The following is a 15,075-nucleotide window of genomic DNA, read 5'->3' as shown; positions in this document are numbered from 1 at the left end:
AAATATTGCTTGCTTTAATTTACTCTTATCTTTAAAAAAATAAATAAAATTTTGAAAAAAATCGAATTGACAGGTTTTTTTTACACAAAAATTAAAAACCAAAAAAAATTAACAAAAGTTGGTAAAAAATGATTTTCGACTCAAATATCTTTTCAAAAATTTAAGATAATAGCTTCTAACTAATTTTTACTTATAAAAAATATTGTCTTCAAAATTGGGAGACATTTTGAGAAAAATCGAATTAACAGTTTTTTTTACAAAAAATTAAAAACCTAAAAAAAAATTTATAAAACTGATTCTCGACTCGAATATCTTTTCAAAAATTATAGACATTGGCTTTAAAATACTTTTATCTTTCAAAAAATATTGTTCTTAACATTCAGTAAAATTTAAAAAAAAATCGAATTGACAGTTTTTGTACAAAAAATTAAAAACCTCAAAAAAATTTAACAAAAGTTGGTAAAAATTGATTTTCGACTAAAATATCTTTTCAAAAATTTGAAATATTGGCTTCAAACTTATTTTATTTCACAGAAAACATTGTTTTCGATATTCAGTAATTTGTATATAAAAATCCAATCGTCTGTTTTTCAATAAAAAATAAAATTTACAAAAAATAGTACGCAAATTTGGTAAAAATTGATACAAGTACAAGACAAACCGAAAGACGGGATGGGAAGTTATCAGTGCGGGTCGCATCCCAGCCTCTTTTTTCTTCTTAGTTTAGTACCTCTAGCAGGGCTCCATTTTCGATGCCCAGTTTGATTTCTCACTCTATCACCAATTTTTAAAGGTTCTCTTGGTTTACAATGTACGATTAGGTATGCAGTTTTTTTTGTTTCAGCGTGATTCGGCAAAACCATTAGATTGTGTACAATTTGGAGAAGAAGTAATATGTTTAAAATTACAGTCTCTTAAAATTTAAAAAATATTTTTGAGTTATATTGTGGACCACCATCTGTTTCAAAAATGTCTGGTTGTTTTGAGCATGAAAAAATTCACGAATATTTCTTTTTTGTGTTTGCTGGCAAACTGAGCACCTTTGAACATATTTATTGATATCTGTCGTTTGACCATACCAGTAAAGAGATTGACGTGCTCTTGTCAAAGTCTTAACAATTCCTGCATGACCAGCATGTAATTGCTTGATAGTTGAATAAATTTCTGATTCGGGAACAATAACTTTTCGCGCTTTGAATAATAATCCACCATCTATTGACATAAATAAAATGAATTGGGTGTGTCAACAGTCCGTTCGAGAACTAGGTCTAGTGACTGACAACTCTCAACCATTCCTGTGTGCGAGTACTGTTGTCAGGGATGGAAGGGACCTACAGTTTTAAGCCAAATCCGAACGCCAAATTTGAGAAAGCACTTTTTTCATGACAAGAATTACTCTTGGGGAATTTGTATCCGTGAAAAAAAACTTTAGGTGTCATAGGCAGGGATCGAACCCAAGACCTTTCGCATGACAGTCCATCCCACTTTTTTTCTTTTTGTTTCGATCCCACTAACCATCATGTTACGGGTACTACGCCATCTATTGACAATTCTTCCTTAAAAGTAGCATATCTACGCATAGACTTTGGTAAAAGTTTTTGATCATTAGGCCATCGTTTTTCAATTATTTCTTTTAGTAAAAAGAGTTCCTTGTCTTTACTAGTGGCTACTACAAAACGTTTCTTGGTATATTTACTTGATATTGTTCATCACTTTCAATTTCATTGGTTTTACAGTCTCTGCTCAAGGTATCAGCAATCGGTATATCTGTTCCTATTAAGTACATTTAGTGAATATTGCAACACATCCCATAAAATCTTCTGAAGTTGAATTGGTGCTTTCTCCATTGGTTTTTTGAATATTGTTTCAAGGGGTTTATGGTCTGTTTCTACTAACAATTGTTTGCCATAAATGCATTCATGAAACTTCTTACATGAAAATTTAATCGCCATTGCTTCTTTTTCGATTTGTGGAAACTTTTTTTGTGTATAAGAAAAAGCTCTTGTTGCATATGCTACAGGTTGACCGTCTTGAAGTAAACATACACCCATTGCTTAAGAAGACGCGTGAACTGTTAATTTCACATCATAATACTTAAGCATTGGAGTAGTTGAAATCATCTTCTTAAGTTTATTAACAGCTTCTTCTTGTTCAGCATCCCAAAACCACTCAACATCTTTATGAAGTAACTTACGCAATGGTTTAGTTAGTTTTGACAAATTTGAAATTAATTTTCCTAGGTAGTTAACCATACGGTTTTTTTCGTAATAGCACTTATTTTCATTTAGTTTGAATCCAGCTTTCTTTAAAGTATCTTTTACTCTTTTTGTAATATCTCTTAACTTTTCTTTACTTTCAGAGTAAATGAGAATATCGTGCATTGCAATTTCACAGTTTTTAATACCACTTAATGATCGATTCATAACTTCTGAAAATATTTCTGGAGCTGGACTCATTCCGAATGGTAGTCACAGATATCTATAACTTCCCCAAGGAAAAAATGTTAGATATATTGACGTTTTTTTACTGACCTTAAGTTGCCAAAAACCTTTTTGACAACCCATCTTCGTAAACCATTTTGCTTTACCTATTCTTGCTGTAATTTCTTCTACTGTGTCTACGCTTGATATTTTTATTCAATTCAGTGGAATCCATGCAAATTCTAATTTTATCACTTTTCTGAACATTAATCATAGGGCTTACTGCTGGTGTTGGGTCTGTAACTTTTTGAATGACCTAATTTTTCCAAATTCTCTAGCTCAATTTTAACTTTGTCTCTTAAGGTATGTGGTATTCGGCGCGGTGGAATAATTTTGAATTTAGGATTGTCAATATAATCAATATCATATTCGAAAGCAGTACAACAGCCATTATTGTCAACAGTATAGACTCTTTGTATGAAACCCAACTTTTCACACATTTTTCTTCCCAAAATAGGTTGAAGGTTTTCTTCAACGATTTTAAAAAGTATTTTTTGTATTTTGTCATTTTTCGTTTTACATAACATTATTGCTTCGCCAATAACATTGATCGAACCATTATTGTAGGCTATCAAACGTTTCGTGGCTGACTTTTTGATTGTGGCCTTTAATTTGATTGCTGCTGAATGTAATGTATTGTCAAAAAGAATACATTACATTCAGCGCCTGTATCTAATTTAAGAATAAGTTTCTTATTGCCAACACTTACTGCTTCTGACCATTTGTGCTCATCGTTTAATGCATCGACTTTCATTTTGATTGAACTTATGGTATATTCAGAATCATCATTCTCATCTCATGGCAGGCATCAGTGGTTTCATCATTATGAGACTGACTTGAATTTTGTGTTCTGTTCACTTTTTTGGCAGAAGTCTTTCATTTTGTATTTTTATTTTTTCTTGTTGCAGGTTCATCTTGTTTTAGATTTTAACGACACATTTGTTTGAAGTCTCCTTTGAAACCACATTTCCTGCAGACTTTGTTAAAAGCAGGGCAGCTTTTTAATCCATGGAATGTACCACATCGTTTGCAATCAAAGTCTTCATTCTTAACAGTATATATTTTGTTTTTGTTTAAGATCTTGGTTTGAGACGCCTAAGACGATTTGATCCAAAACGAATTCGTCAATTTGTTTCGAGTCGTAGGAGCATTTTTGAAATTGAGTTTGCACTCGATGAAGAAAATCTCCGAAACATTCTCTTGATTGTTGTTTTGTTTTATGGAAAATGTATCGTTCATAGTATTGATTTCTTTTTATCTTCTGCAGTTGCATTTATATTATTCAAAATTTTCAGCGCATCACGACCAAGAGAATATAGTAAAGTTGCGAATGCGGAACGTCATTGTTACGTCAAATAATTGATGGCAGTGGCAGCTGCAGTGGGTACGTTCCAGGTGGTGAAAATAATTTGGCTACAAATATCAGTGCTTCCCAAACTCTTGGGGGTAATAGGTTAGGTTAGGTTAGAGTGGCTGTCTAGATATCATTGACACACGTAGACCTCAAGGGTCCATTGTGATACCACTAATGAGGTTACTCATGGGAGAGTAATGAATTTAAACAAACCATTTTGTGCTTTTAATAAAGTTAGAGAGACGTTTTGTGTCAATATTTGCCAGTTCACTGGTATTATCGAAGAAGGGATTACCGAGAAAGTAATTCCTTCTAATGGAGAGTGCTGGACATGTACATAGAAGGTGTTGGACTGTTTCCTCTTCCTCCTCGTCCATGCAGCTTCTACAGAAGTCATTTGTGTAGACCCCTAGCCTCAGAGCATGTCTACCTATGAGGCAGTGTCCCGTTATTACTCCAATTGTAGAGCTTATACTTTGTCTGCTTAGTGATATCAAGCCTTTTGACCGTTTTAAGTCAATACTTGGCCATATTTGCTTGGTTGCCAGGCAGGTGGTACTTTGTGACCATCTAGTATTTGTTGTTTCTAAAGCATATTGCTTGAGAAGATATTTGCATGTAGCAAGTGGTGTTCCTATGTTATGTTTTTGTCTAACATAAGGCAGAAGTGTTCCGTTTTTGGCGAGCTCATCGGCTTTGCAATTTCCCGGAATGTCTCTGTGGCCCGGCACCCAAATGAGGTGAATGTTAAACTGTTCCGTCATCTCCTTCAGAGATGATTGACAATCGTGGACTGTTCGAGAGTTTGTGGAGACAGGCGCGAGAGATTTAAGAGCGGCTTGGCTGTCCGAGAAGATTCGTATATCCTTACAAGATATAACGTTTTCTTTGAGCCAGGATAGTGCTTCTTTAATCGCCATTACTTCTGCCTGGAATACACTACATTGATTGGGAAGTCTATAGGATAGACTGAGATTCAGTTGTTCTGAAAAGATACCACTTCCAACTCCGTGATCGGTCTTTGAACCGTCAGTGTAGAAGTGTACCGCATCGTCTTCCAGGGGTCCCTCTTCTTCCCAGGAGGATCTTGAAGGGATGGACACATGGAATCTTTTACCAAATACCATTTTTGGGGTGGTATAGTCTAAGCGATCTGGGATAGATCTGAAATTGTCTAGAATGGTTGTATGTCCAGTATTGTTACTGGTCCATTGAGAGGTGGCTCTAAGCCTTACACATGAGTTGGCAGCCACCTTTTTAGAGAAGATGTCAAGTGGTGTTAGGTTTAAAAGCACTTCCAGTGCTGCGGTTGGTGTTGTGCGAAGTGCTCCTGTGATGCACATACCTGCTGACCGCTGGACTTTAATGAGTTTATTTAGATTTACCATCTTATCCAGTGCGGTCCACCATACGACGGCTCCATAAATGAGTATCGGCCTGATTACCGAAGTGTATAGCCAGTGGGTTATTTTTGGGGAGAAGCCCCATTTTGATCCTATGGCCTTTTTACAAGTAAAAAGCGCTACAGTAGCCTTTTTGACTCTTTCATCAATATTTGCCTTCCAATTTAGTTTTTTGTCTAAAATGAGGCCCAAATATTTAGCTTGGTCGGAAAAGCTTAATGGTATTCCTTTAATCTTTGGTGGGCGAATCTGAGGAATTTTATATCTTCTCGAGAAGAGTATTAATTCTGTTTTGTGTGGGTTGACGTCCAATCCACATTGATTAGCCCATTTAGTTAGCCTGTTTAGGGCATAAGGCAGCTGGAGCAGATAGAATACCTTCCGAATTCTATAAATATGGTTCGGACATGTTGATAAACCGATTAACGGACATGTATAATATAATCATGGATACTGGAGTTATACCGAAAGAATTCAAGGAAGCACTTATTTTTCCCATCCACAAAAAAGGCAATACACTAGACCCTGCAAATTATAGAGGGATTTCCTTCTTGAATGCGTCCTACAAAATATTCACTTCAGTTTTGCATAGTAGACTTAGATTGTGGATTGATTCATACAAACTGTTGAAAGAATTTCAAGCAGGTTTCAGACAAGGGTATTCTACTTTTGACAACATTTTTGTACTTCGAAGTGTCGCTGACTTCTTTTTGGACAGAAATAAGAAGCTATATGTCTTTTTTGTCGATTTCAAAGCAGCTTTCGACACGATAGACCGCAATGCACTGATGTACAAGATGTACAGATTGGGAATGACATACAAATTCGGACGTGTACTGCAGAACCTGTATCTAGAAACAAAAGCAGCAGTGTGGGATGGCGAACATATTTCTCAGTGGTTTGAAACGAAGACAGGTGTAAGGCAAGGTTGCATTTTAAGTCCAAGTTTATTTGCACTTTTTATCGACGATATCACCGATTATTTGCCGGGAGGAGTAGAATACGCTGGGACTCTCATCAAGGCTCTCCTTTTCGCAGATGATATAGTGTTGTTTGCTAATACACCAGAGTCACTACAGCTTATGATAAATAAACTTGGTGTGTATTGCACAACTTGGAGACTAGTTGTTAATCTAGAGAAGTCGAAGGTGATTGTTTTTGCAAAGGTGGAGGTAGAGCAAGCGGACAAGAACAATGGTCATTCAACAATGAAAGAATAGAAGTAGTCGAGGAATACAATTATTTAGGGATTACTATGACCAAGAATAACAGTATGGAAAAACATCTAACCGAGAAACTACAAAAAGCCAAAACTACAATAAATAAAAATGTTTTTAGTAATAAAAATGTAGCTCATAGCAGTAAATATAAAGTATTTGAAGCAGTAGCGGAATCAACTTTAATGTATGCAGCCCAGGTTTGGGGTAGTAAGAAGTATGAGTCTGTTGAAAAACTGCTTCGTTTTTATATCAAAAGGATATTTCGACTACCACCAAACTCTCCAAACTACATGCTCATGCTGGAAACGGGTATCTCTCCTCTATTTATTAAATCTCTGAAATTGAATATTGACTATATATGTAATGTTCTTGAGATGTCAGATGAACGTCTCCCAAAAAAAGCAGCACTTCACACAATACGAAATAAATCAGGGTGGTTTAGAGATTGGTTGGAGCTAGCGGAAGAAGCAAATATAAATTTAGCACCAGATGAGTATCAAAGGTGGAAACCCGCTCTGTATCACTTGATTTCACAAGTAGACGAAAAATGTAGATTGGGATACGCATTACAGGCAGAAGAATCCATCTATAGAATGTCATATAGCAAGCTGAACTACAACCTCAACCAAAGGAACTACTTCCGAGATGATTTACCAACGGAGCATATATCTTTGATATTTAGACTAAGAGGAGAACTTCTCAATCTAAATTACATACCTCATCGCGAAGACCTGCCTTTACTGTGCGAATTATGCAATATGGGTGAAAGAGAAAACATTTTTCATTTTATGGGTAGATGTCCTGTTCTACGAGAAACAAGAAGACATGTCTTTGGTAGTGACATATTATCAGAAGAATGTATAACATATTATCTCAATGAAGTTGATGTTCCCTTATTATACAAATATTGTAAAATAGCATTAAAGTATAGGAATAGAATTATAAATGAAAATTTTTAATTAAATAATAATCAAACAAAGTTGTCAATCGGGCAGACGGCGAATAGCCATGCAATATTGTTGTAAAATTGTATGTATTAATTAATTATTTGTAAATAAAATTACTTATTACTTAGTAAAGTTGCAGCTTGAATAGCTTCGTCCTTTTTGGATAGTTCAATTGCTGTGGAATAGTTTTCCATTCTTGAGACATACATACATATGTATCTAGTTCATTATTTATGATCAAGGGCTTTGGAGGTTTGAGTGACATTTTTTTTTTAAAGATTGGTTTTGGTTTTGATTCAATCCTATTTTTATTTTTGAATCAATTCTATTTATTTATTTTTAATCTGACACCATGTAGTATCGAGTACCATATAAAAGATATGTTTATTGTTTGATATCTAATAATTGAATAAGTTTTTATTAAATATTAAACTGACAAATAATTATGAGGTTGTTTATACGACACCCGTTTCTCTCATCTCTTCTAAGACGATATATTATTATATTATGTATTATTTTTGTTATTATTTTGAATGAAGGTTCTGTTGTAGTTTTTCCTTCGAATTAATTTAAATTTCAATAAAAACCTATTTACTAAAGTATTTATATTTTGCTACAGTAAAAATAAAAAAAAAATTAAAGTGACATTTGTTAGTTATTGGAAATTACTAAATTTTAAAGTAATTATTTTAATTTAAAGCAATTGATGATTCGATCAGTCAACTGTCCATTTTATTTTTTTTCATTTAGAAAAATGATAGAAAATTCAAATATTGCCTATATTTTTGTGAAAATTCTATAAAATTATGATTTATTTTTAAACCTGGGTATATTTTAAATGCTTAAATTTGTACGTCATGTTCCTTTTTTGGCAATAGTACATTAATTTGTCAAATCGTAAAAAAATTGAAACATTTTTTCTGATGATTAATTTGTGTGTGTGAGATTTTATATAACGACATTATCAAGTTGAAGGAGTTAATCGGTGAGAATGTATTGAAATTTAATTTGAAAATGTGTAAAAAAATAGAAGAAATAGGAAGAAAACTAAGTCTTAAGATTTATTTTACTGTTTTTAATGAGTTTAAGTTTTGCTTAAAAACGATGAATAATATCTAGATGGTGGATGTTGAAAATTACACTGTTTTCTCCAAATTATAAAAAAAAAAACATAATTCAAGTTCAAATAACACAATTTTAAATATACTCTTAATTCGTTATATATTTCTGTTCGTTTTTCTATTTTGAATTTTATTTTTTGATAAGATAGTAAAACAAAGATAGTTCTTCTTTGTAAGGTCGCGAATACTGCTGTGGTAGTTATGCTTTCATAGAAATCAAAGATATCAAAAACTGTATACATTTTAAATGCACGTTTTTTTTTAAATTCACAGGATTAACTCCCTGGTAAACATGTTTTAAATATAGTCAGTTAATCTCAAAAAAAAAAAAGGCTGGGATGCGACCCACACTGATAACTTCCCATCACGTCTGTCGATTTGTCTTGCTTAAAAGTTTGTCTATATGTACTCGTATCAATTTTTATCAAATTTGCGTACTATTTTTTGTAGATTTTATATTTTATAAAAAAAGGATTTTTATGTAAAAATTACTGAATATCGAAAACAATATTTTATGTAAAATAAAATAAGTTTGAAGCCAATATTTTTAATTTTTGAAAGTTATTTGAGTCGAAAATAAATTTTTACCAACTTTTGTTGAATTTTTTTAGGTTTTTAATTTTTTGTCCAAAAAAACACAATTCGATCTTTTTCAAAATTTTACTGAATGTTAACAACAATATTTTTTGAAAGATAAAATTAGTTTGAAGCCAATATTTCAAATTTTTGAAAAGATATTTGAGTCGAAAATCAATTTTTACCAACTTTTATGCATTTTTTTTTAAGTTTTTATTTTTTATTGAAAAACAGACCATTGGATTTTTCTCAAAATTTGTCCTTAAATTAAATAGAAACTATTATGTCAAATTTTTAAAAATATATTTGAGTCGAAAATCATTTTTACCATTTTTTGTTGATTTTTTTTCGGTTTTTAATTTTTTGCAAGCTTAAATAATTTTGAACCCAATATTTTAAACTTTTGAAAAGATATTTGAGTCGAAAATCAATTTTACCAACTTTTGTTAATTTTTTTTCGGTTTTTAATTTTTTGTAAAAAAACCTGTCAATTCGATTTTTTTCAAAATTTTATCGAATGTTGAAAATAATATTTCTTATAAGATAAAATAATATTTCAAAGTTTTGAAAAGATATTTGAGTCGAAAGTAAATTTTTACCAACTATTTTACATTTTTTTTAGGTTTTTATTTTTTGTAAAAAAAACTGTCAATTCGATTTTTCTCAAAATTGTTTCAGATGTCAAAAACATTATTTTTCGTTATCACGTTTCCATATATTAAATAAAATTTAATTCAAGTCTCTAGCGTTTTTGGTTCGTAAGATATTTAGGGTTAACCAAAATTTTCACCTTTTTTTCAAACTGCTATGGTAAAAAAACCACCCACGCAATTTTCTTGAGAGCCCTTTCTGCATCTTTCTGCCTTATTATCTGTATAACAAAATTTATTTGAAATCGATATCTCTTCCGGTTCTTGAGCTATGAAAGACGAAAAAAACGTCGCGAACGTACGGTAGTACGGACGTACGAACGTACGTACACAGGCCCGAACAGACATCTTTCTAAAAATCTTTTATTTCGACTCTAGGGACCTTGAAACGTCGAGAAATGTCAAAATTTTCAATTTGACAAATCGGACCCATTACAATAACTTCCTTTGGGAAGTTAAAAATGCTAAAGACCTCCCAAGGTCTTTTTTTGTTTTCCAGGGTAACATTTTTTTTAACTTCGCATAGGAAGCTTCTGTAATCGGTCGGATTTGTTGAATTAAAAATGTTGACATTCTCGACGTAATCACAATCAAGTTCTTTTGCAGATATGTTTTTCGTCAATTTCTATATAACCGTCAGAGATATTGACTTGAAATACAGATAATAACAGCAAAAGATCTTGTGAATTGAGTAGGCAGTTCTTTATAATTTTTTTTTGGCTGGATACAAATATTGTAATGTGTAAAAAATTGAAAAAAAATCAATCAACATTTTTTTTTTAATTAAAAAATTGAAAGCAAGTATTTAATACCTCGAATTTTGCGATCTAAAAATAGTATTCCCTCCAAAATATTTACGTGCATTGAAGTATGTAGTTTTTCACATCTGTTATTTTTTTTTATTTTGTTAAAAGTAGACTCGAATATCTTAGCAACAATTAAAGATATTGGATTTAAATTATTTAATACATTTTGTTAAACTTAAAAAAATCCAATTGACAGTTTACTTAAAAAAATATTGTTGTTAACCAAATCTTTCTTAGAAAAATCTAATCGATCGGGTTTATTATTATAAACATAAAAATATTTAACGGACATTGCAAATCAAACTTATTTTATCGTATGGAAAATATTTGTAAGCGACATAAAACTGATACAAAATGGTTTTTGACTCAGACATAATGGAGAACAGAGAAATATGTAAATTGAAATTAATTTTATTTGTATCTTACACAAAATTCGTATTAAAATCTTGTAAAATTTTGAGAAATATTGACAGCCGATAAGTGAGTATTTTTTACAGGTTTTCAATGATCTAAGTCATAACTATTTCGTTTCTAATAAATTTTATTCTTATGTATTTAGTAACTGGGTTGACAGTAGGTTGACATCATCAAGCGATTGCTTTAGTTTGTTTTTCTTTTCTATTTTTTGAAGTAAAAATTGAATAAAAAATTAAAGTACTATATTTTACATGCATATTTACCTTTAATGTGTTGTATTTGCTATGAATTCCAATTATCGGTCTTTTAATCCATATATCATATAATTTAGTAGTACACGTGGCATGATGGTAAGTGCGTTGGACTGTCATGCAAGGGGTCTTGGGTTCAATCCCTGCCTGTGCCACCTTAATTTAAAAAAAAAAAAATAATTTTCGCGGGTACTGCCTCTTGCGAGGAATTGACAAATCCTTCAAGAGTAATTCTTGTCATGAAAAAGTCCTTTCTCAAACTAGCCGTTCGGATTCGGCCTTAAATTGTAGGTCCCTTCCATTCCTGACAACAGTGCTCGCACACAGGAATGGTTGAGAGTTGTAAGTCACTAGGCCCTGGTTCACAACGGACTGTTGCGCCACCCCATTTGATTTGATCATATAATTTAAACTAATTCACCAAACTCAGCATTTCTACAGAAATATTAATCATTAAATTTTAAACCTCAAGTTTATATTTTACTGTTAGAAGATGATGAAGTAATGTAAATATATGCTTTTAAATATTTATAGACCTTTTATATTTTAAGAGTATAAAGTAAAATTAACTAAGACTCTTAGGGCTTATACAATTTTTCCATGGTCAAATTATATTTTATTTTAAATGGGAGGTATCTTTTTGTTGTTGTTTCTTCCTTAAATAAATGACAAAGGTTGATGAAAGAACCCTTTTCAATTTGATTATTGCTATAAAAGTTTCTTTGGAATTCATGAGATGACGATGAAATAAAAGTTAAAATTTCAACACGAAAATTACGAATGTGTGTTTTTCAGATAGACCAACAAAAATAATGGACCAGAAAAAATATCGAAACGAAACCCGAATGCGTCATTTTGGCAAAAACACTCACATACAACTACAACGACTACCAACAAATGTGGTTCTATGTCTTATATGTTTATACATAGTAAAGATGTAAACGAAATAAGACTCTTTTTTCCATAAAATTTGCAATGTGGTTAGAGTTGGTAATGTTATAATTTGGGGTTGAATTTGTTGTCAGATCACAATATACCACATTCATGTTAATGAAATTGCGGCAAGAAAGGGATGTCACAATTTATATAAAAAAGACTTTACAAATTTATTTTTTGTTATATACATACATATGTACATATATTCATAGTTATGATGTAGTGTGATAGATTATTAGAAGTTTATTTTGACAAAATAGTCAATAAATTAATAAGCAAAAATCTTGGATGTTTTGTTAGAAAAATGTGTAAAGAAGAAAAAAATTATTTACCCTGCTATAACTGCTGCAACTTCAAAAACTGTAGGCTGTAAAAAAATTTGTAATTTTGTAACCCTATTAAGTATATTGATTAAATTATACTTCTGTATGTACATAAGTATTATATTGTTGTACATGTGGTATTCTCTGTGTATCCGTGTCGTGATGGTTAGTGCTTAGGACTGTCGTGCAAGAGGTCTTGGGTACAATTCCTGCCTGTACGACCTAAACTTTTTTTTCCGTGTAATTCTTTTAAAGAAGTGCTTTTTCAAATTAGCAAATTGTAGTTCAGCTCCATTCCTGGCGTGACTCGCACAGGAATGTGGATGAGAGTTTTTAGTCACTATGCCTTAGTTCCTTACGGACTCTTGCGCCACATAATTTAAGTTATTTTTATTTGGTACAATAATTCCTTTAGGTATCAATCTGTTTTTTGACGAAATTCATCTATTGTTTATTATCAGCGAATAAAATATAATTTCCAATTATGCAGCGATCCATGATTCAAAAGGCAACATGAAGGCGTGCGACGTATGCGGGAACTGGTTTCGCTGGAGTAGACAGCTTTATACAAAATAAATATTTCGCATATGCAGCCTGCGCAGATGCTCAGAATTTGGAAAAAGCAACTAAAAAATATCGATGTCCACGGTGAAAGGAATTCACTAAATTAATTGCATCATAGTTTTACTCAACCATAGATACAACACTTTTCATCGAAGTCTCTCCGTCAAAAAGCAAACCAATTTTTTCACAGCATAAACCTGCATTGTAAGTAGAGCCCATACGACCCCTTGACATCAGTTTTTCCACATCGGCTCTAAATACTATAAACAAAGTCCTATTTACTAGTGTCAGAAGAAATTCGTCAACCTTTCTACACTAAGAAAAAATCAGTCAATTATCGAAAGCACATTCCGCTTCGATGACCTAAAGAGGGAGGAGTTCAAAACCGTCCCAAAGATCAAAGCTTTAGAAAAAGATTTGAATTTGAAGCTTTGCGAGAAAAGTGGACTCAAAACATAGACCGAACAGCTGGACTCTAAAGGTCATGGCTCAAACATGAGCTACACATGGCTGGGCTTACACATGAAATAACACATGCCGAAACAATAACGACCACTGCAATTGTCTAAATGTCTACTGATCTATGGTGCCAACATCGATTTAGGAAACACTTTTGCACACATCACTACTAACAGTAATTTCCAAATCTACATCCCGTTCATCCAATTAGAATAACCGACATTACTTTAGAAAACGCTTGTAACGCATTCAACAAATCATAAGTCGAACACAGGAACTCCACAATAAAGTCGAAAGTTACGTCACAGAGGGATATGTAAAATAACTCTATCTTTTATAAATTGTTCAAAATTTAAACAATCATGGCAAGGTATTACTTGTTTGGGATGTGGAGGCCAAAGTTGTGGGCATTTCTCTTCAAGAGCTTAGATTTACTAACTTCCTTAATGTTCGGCATACTCAAGTTTCTTCAAAGACGTTTCGCTATATGTGCCGACTTCCAAGAAATGTTTCACCAAATAAGAATAAGAAAGAGGCCATGATTATTGATTATTGAATACGTTAAATGCTCACATTAAGTTCACAATATTACTTAAATCTAACTTAAAATTACAATATTTCAACTACGTATAGCAAACAAATTAAATTTAAAGTTGCATATTTGATATTGTCGTTTGTAGAGTGAATGAGTATAGAGACCTTATTAAATTAACCAGTTAATTAATTAAGAACTATTACTATTAGGGATAAATTTCTTTTTAAGTAAGCCTGCCTCAGGTTCACCAACTTTAAAGCCTTTTCACACCAAACCCAAAACCGGGTTTTTGGCAAAATGTTTTCGAAAACCAAAAAATAGTTCACACCGAACATTTACACGTTTTCATTTGACATTTAAATTTGTTTAACACCGACTGTCAAATTTTGTATTGATAAAAAATTGTGAGTAAAAAGTTGTGTTCTTATCAAATTATTTGCGAAAATAAAATGAATTCTAACCAATTCAAATTGATTTTAATTTTAAGGTAACACTAGCTCGTCTAGAAAAAAAGTTTCAACTGAAGTTCTAGCCGGGTGGAATAGGCTCACCACATGAAACAACAAGAACTACAAGCTCGATTGGCTGCAGCAATCTTCTTAGTTCAATTCAACCGGTCCAAACAATTCACTAAGGAGAAGCTAATTGATAGAAAATATATCATAGAATTAACAACGAATAAAATAGTTACAATAAAAATTCATTTTATTTAAAACATTTTCTTCTTCTTTCACAACTAATCCAATCTTATGACTATGGCTTCTGTTGGTCAAATGTGTCTTCAGAATCGCCGTATATTGCGGCCGTCCGAGTAACTACTCTAAACGGTTTCTTGAAGGTCCTTATGGCCGGAGCAGAAAAGGACAATTGCTAGTTCCAGATTCGTATCAAAATCACACTCATCCAAAGTGATCACTGAAGCTGTTATGATGGGCTGCAATTTCTCCATGACTATCTCTTTGCCTTATTCCTTTGAGGACTCGCCTCGAAAGCGTCGAACATATTTTGCAAATTTTCCCGAAATTGTTTCTGT

The sequence above is a fragment of the Eupeodes corollae genome, chromosome 2, assembly GCF_945859685.1.
Source record: "Eupeodes corollae chromosome 2, idEupCoro1.1, whole genome shotgun sequence".
NCBI lineage: Eukaryota > Metazoa > Arthropoda > Insecta > Diptera > Syrphidae > Eupeodes > Eupeodes corollae.
Note: the sequence above shows the minus strand (reverse complement) of the source record.